This window comes from Passer montanus, unplaced genomic scaffold, assembly GCF_014805655.1.
Source record: "Passer montanus isolate IOZ18808 unplaced genomic scaffold, ASM1480565v1 scaffold29, whole genome shotgun sequence".
NCBI classification, from domain to species: Eukaryota; Metazoa; Chordata; class Aves; order Passeriformes; family Passeridae; genus Passer; species Passer montanus.
The window spans coordinates 5,732,652-5,738,651 of NW_024367596.1; the positions used below are offsets into that span (position 1 = coordinate 5,732,652).

At 39.1% G+C, this 6,000-nt stretch overlaps 1 long non-coding RNA gene across 1 annotated transcript in view; it reads left to right on the top strand.

Annotated features, from left to right (window-relative positions):
• Nucleotides 1–2,534, top strand: part of LOC120504363 — a 57,877-nt gene extending 55,343 nt beyond the window's left edge. The window contains exon 5 of the long non-coding RNA XR_005627999.1: nt 2,424–2,534. This is a non-coding gene — a long non-coding RNA (uncharacterized LOC120504363). The remainder of the gene's footprint in view (nt 1–2,423) is intronic.
• The last annotated feature ends 3,466 nt before the right edge of the window (nt 2,535–6,000 follow it).

The window sequence follows — 6,000 nt, forward strand, 5'->3', positions numbered from 1 at the left end:
AACATGATTTCTTGAGCCTTGCAGGAAAGGGTAACCTTCAAATCCAGCATCTTTGACTGGCAAGGGGCTGCAGACCCTCAAGGCCTTTCCTTGGCTGCCCAGCATGGAGGCAGCAATTCCAGAGTGCTGCTTTTTGTAACAAAATCTCTGGGTCTGCAGCTTTTCACCACGGAGCTGAGAGCCAAAATTCAATATCTGAATAAAGCCAAGGCTTCTGGATTGAAGCTGAAGCAGAGGAGCTTGAGCCAGGGAACCCAGACCCAGAGTGCCAGAGAGCAAAACCACAGGGATGTGGGACTCAGCTCACATTGGTCTCCCAACCAGCCAGGTGATTATGGCTGTTCTTGCACAATTCAATGAACAAATTCACAAAAACAAAACTGAATGACAATGAAGGATTATTTTTTTTTTTATTTGGGAATTATATGGCTATTTGTAGTTCAGAGGCACAAAAGATGGAATAGCAGAAACTCTTTATGGATCTATAAAAATGTATCCACTGTCCAAGCAACTTCAGAGTTATGGTTTTTATCTGAATTTGGTCCTTAAATACTTTGCTTCTGGATGGTGAAAATAGTGGGTAACTGCACTCTTCTCTTGGAAGTACCCCCTTTCTCTTTCTTCTATAATAATCTATTTCCCCACTTTCTTCCAGACACCCTGTGGTCATTTTTGTTCTTCTGTCTATCTCCAGGCTTATTTTTTTTAATATTTTTTTACTTTCCAGAGTTTTAAAGCCCTCAGGTTAAAAAAAGATGAAGAAGGCAGGTCTGAAATGCTCAAGAGAGTTCACAGCCTGTAAAAAAGAGCAGTGAAAATCAAAATTGGGAAAAAATTACGAAAAAGCACAATGCACAGGACCTAGAGGTTTAAAGAAGGCTTAAAAAGAGACTTTCAAAAACAAATTTTCCCTTTGAGAAATATTCCATCAAAATGCTTCAGCTTCTTTTATCTCCTGTGTCTTCTGTGAGTTATGTTTTAACACTGAAATAGTCCCTTGAGCAAATATAAACTCAAAATGAACAGGGAACTAACTAGAGATGCAGGATTCTATTTTGTTCTTTAGATGCTCTTTTTTTTTTCCCCACTGGGATGGATATGCTGAATTTTTTCTAGTTTAGGGATACAGGTAATTCTGGAGTAATGGGTAACAATTTTTTATTTTCCATGACAGAGCTAATTCCTTGCACGTGTTTTGATGCTTTTGGGCTTTTCTCAGCATCAAGTCCCAAACATTTGCCTCATGTTTTTTAAAGCCAATACTATAAGATATAAGAGCTCATCATGATATTAACAGTATAATAGTGTCAAAATAGCTAAAGGAGCTAAAGGGTCAAGCTGCTAGGAATGACAATGAAAATCTCTAAAATGATGAAATAAAGCTCAGAAATGTGAAATATATTGACTAAAGATAAGCACATTTTCAGTGGCATGAGAGACACACCAGTCAGGAGTAAATTTTGGGCTGCTTTACTTTTCCTAAGATCCCACTAGGCCAGATTCTGACCTAGATCAGATAAATATCAAATCAGAGTAGAGCAGTAGAAATGAACCAGTTTATAGCCATTGAAAGAGAGATAAGAACCAAAAATGTTGATGTCACTGTGTCTGCAACTAAAACAACTCATTTCAGACTAAATAAAACATTAATGCCTCCACGCTCCTCTCTATCATGAAATAAAGTGACAGAAATCTGAAATATATTGACTAAAGATAAGCACATTTTCAGTGGCATGAGAGACACACCAGTCAGGAGTAAATTTTGGGCTGCTTTACTTTTCCTAAGATCCCACTAGGCCAGATTCTGACCTAGATCAGATAAATATCAAATCAGAGTAGAGCAGTAGAAATGAACCAGTTTATAGCCATTGAAAGAGAGATAAGAACCAAAAATGTTGATGTCACTGTGTCTGCAACTAAAACAACTCATTTCAGACTAAATAAAACATTAATGCCTCCACGCTCCTCTCTATCACATGGAATGCTGCAATTATGAGTTTGAGCATCCCCAGGTATGTTTCAGTGAAGGAATTTGTTTGGAAAAGGGTCCACTGAGGATTCTGTGCTAAGTTATCTAACAAAGAATAAAGTGAGTCAGTGTCTCATATGGATTACTGCCTTGCTGAACCTGCTGCTGTATTTGGTGAGGTGTGAACAAAGACTGCCTTGATATAGATAATCTTGTTTAACAGTGTTAAAACACTGAGAAAGGATTGCAGCTGGTGGATAGACTGAGGGAGGCTGGTGGTGTGAGGAGACATGTGGGCACTTTTAATTATAGGAGTAGGGATGCCCTACCTGTGAGGGAAGGCTTCAGTTATGAGAATTAGATCTGAGAGTTTCTGGACCTTTACAAATGTTCTCAGTACTTTTGTGTTCACAGAAGTGATTTATGATTATTTTTATTGCTGGTTGGATTACAGATAATGTAAAGGCCCTGCAGACACATAGAAGCTTAGAATCAGGGATTTATTGCTGGGCGTCCAAATAATGTCTGGATAGACCTTGAATTCAGAGCTGCTCCTGCAAATAAGCCCAGGTAAGATTGTATTTATATATAAATGTAAAAATAGTGCCATTCTAAAACCACAAGAAAATCTCTTATTTTCTCCTTTACTTAGGAAGACTGTAAAACAAAAAGGCAGTGGTAAAATGCCATGGCTGAAAAAATGCTGAGGAGATGACTGAATGACCCTGATAAATCCCCTTTCCTAGTTGTTGGATAGAGGTTCCCTAAACACAATCTCATTTAATGGCGTAGGAAGCACTGGATCCCTCAGAGTGCAGGAAATGGGAAATCACAATTATTTATTAGGTCAAACACTTGATTTGCATTCAAATGGGGGTGAAAGAAACCCCATTGCTTTGTCTGTCTGACTTATTGAAGGCTGAATTTTTATTTATGAAGGTTTCTAAAGCTCCCATCAATCTGAGCAGCCAGGGTGTGCTGCTGAGGGCAGTTCTGGAGCTCTCCTGCACCCTGCCAGGCTGGGTACCACACACCCCTCTGGCAGCCCCTCTCACCACATCCGTGGTCTCAGGGTGACCATCAAGATATTCTGTATGAACAAGCAGAAATTCTGGGCAGAAAACAGAGAACAGGATCTCCTCACAGATTTATTTTTACTGCGAGGTAGCTCGCACTCTCACGTTGGGTTTGAATTCCTGCTAACAGTTTTCTCAGAATTTCTTCACCAAGATGATGTCTGTGTACTTTAATATTTCCAAAAGGAGACATTAGTGCACAAGGCAGTCAGAGGAGATGGGAAGGCAGATTTCCCTGGAGTGTAAGTGAAAACTTGGAGCCAGGAGATCTGTTCTAGCAAGAGTTATTTTCCCACCCTTTAAGCACACCAGCCCTGGAGCTGACACAGCCTCAGTTCTGGCAGTGAAAATCAGCTCTGTAAATTAAGCAAAGAATCCCTGAAAGTCACGTACCCAGACAATCCTCCCAGTTCTGCATTCAGGTGTTAGAGTTTAAAGCCACATTGCTCAGGAAGGTAGAATCAAAATGCTTTTCTGCAAAATTACATTGATTCTCCATGCTGCATTCTGATGAACTTCAATAATTTCTTCCCCTCAAGTGATCACTGATTAATCAAAAAAACCCTATGAAATTAAGTTGTTTGAACCAGGAATTAAAAATTTCCAGCAATTAAAAACAAAGAAACAAACAAAAACAGCCACCAGCATTAGAAATTGATTAATCATGACAACAACTGAGATGCTGAAATTAGCTGTCCTTGTTCCAAAGGGTTTGTAACTAGTATGATGTTTTCAAAGCTATTAAATGATAGTTAAGCTGTGTTATTATTTGTAAAGCAGCTACTTTTGTATCCTGAGCCCACTGAGTAAATGTTCTGCACAGCAGGGGTCTGTAACATAGCAAGCCTAATCATTGTCATTTTACTGTACAAGAGGTAATTTTAGAAAATGATTCCTTAAATTATAAGATTCAAACAAAGTCAAGGCTCTCCAGCTGAGAACTTTTTTATTTTCTGTCATTGGAAAGTGTCTTCTTCTAAATACTAAACCTTCGGCAGATTCACTACTACTGGTCTGAATATAGTAAAGGAAATTTAAAATTTTTCATATTTAATAATCTTTCTCTTAGTTAATGTAAGTATAATGAGTTGTCCATGGAGAGGGCACTGGGCACACAATGGATCTGATTCCCTCCTGAATTACTCTGGCTTGGCTCCAGAACAGCTGTGCTGCAATCGATAACACAGCACTGCTGTGCATTTAAATAATGTGAGAAAGAATTGGATGAGAGGAATCTAACACTTGGATTAAGGGTTTGCTAATACTTATACACTTCTAGCAGTCTGGACTTTAATCAGTACCCCCAGATATGCAGATGAAATCTGTTGTACTTCTGCTGCACAGCTTTTGGAGGGTTGTAGTGTACTACATACATTTCAGAAGCTTTTAGGGTGTGACCCACCACAACCTCCTCGTTTTCCTATGCAGTGTTTTGCAGTGTGTGCTCTTATAAAGAACATACTCCATTTTGGGGCAGTTTTATGCAGTACCATTACCTTATTTATTTTCTAGATTAATTGCATAAACTTTTCATTTAGCTCCTAGTTCATTCAGATAATTTAATTTTTTTTTCTCCTTTTATATACTGACTTTAACTTTCACCATTAGCAAAATGTCACCTCTAGCCAGTATCAGATTTTCAATCTGGTTGTATTTCCAGACTACAAAATTTGTTCAAAATACATGCCTAGTTCAGAGTTCCAATATTTGCCCTTCTGTTGGCATTTTTCCCTCTCAGCAGTCAATGTCAATGCATTGCTAATTTTGATGTGATAGCATTTTACACTCACATTTCCGATTGCAATGCAAAGTGCAAGGCAGCAAGAATTAGGCCTGCAATGCACTGGGAGTCTCATGACAGTCAGGAGCTGATGAAATTTGAATTCCACTACATCTCCTCAATTCTCTTTGCACAGGGCATTCCTTTCAAGCGCTGTTGGTGTGGGACAGGTCTGCCTTATTCCCCAGGGCAGCATCTCCCAGCATCAGCTGGTGAACCTGACATGAAACCCAAGGAGTCACGTGAGGAACACAGACAAATAATTTAGCCTGCTATTAAACTGCAAGAATTTCTCTTCTTATTTTTTTTTTTTAATTTTTCCCTTCTTGGCTTGCCCTTGGTGATCAGAGCTGTCTGGAGGTGATCTCTGCTCTAACCAGCAGGGGTGTGTGAATCTGCCTGCTGTCATCAGCTCCCCACTCGAGGATCACTGAGGATTGACACCGCTGGCAAGTGACAACTTTGGGGAAAGGCTGAGTGCAGAACAATGCAGCTGTGCACAGGGAGCAGTGTGACAGAGAGGCAGGAAGGATCAAACAACTACCAGAGTTGCTAGAGGGGAGAGTTTAATGACAAGTTACCATGACATTTATGACCAGATCGATTATGAGGACTGAAAAAATCTATGGTATATTTCCAGGGTATTACTGTAGAGCCATCTGATACAGGGGTTGCCATGGCAAGTACAGATTTTCTATTAACCAGAAGGTGAATGGTCTCATAAAACCCATGAAAGTTGTTAGTGAATAAATTGCATATGGGAAGCACCTCTATTGATCCCTATGGAAATTTAATATTTTCAAACAAAGCTGTAACGTCTTTTCCTTGGTTATTTTTAAAAAACAGTCTGGGGTACTGTCAAAACCAAATGCACCATTTCTGGTATTCCCCATGTCTTGAATGACAGCCTAGACAGATTGGAAAATCAGCACTCAGCTAAAAATACTAATGTGGAGGCAGCAGGGTAAGAAAGAAAGTTACTGAATATTGTTAAATAGGTCTACAGCTTTGATACTTAGTAAGATTAAGATCTTCATCATCACAACCTGAGTGAGAACTAAAACAAATATACATGCACTGTTTAATACTTGATTATATAACTTGTGACAAACATTTCAGGAGACCAGTAAGAGCAAGAAAAATCTATTGTTAATGCAAATTGGATAAAATGAGCA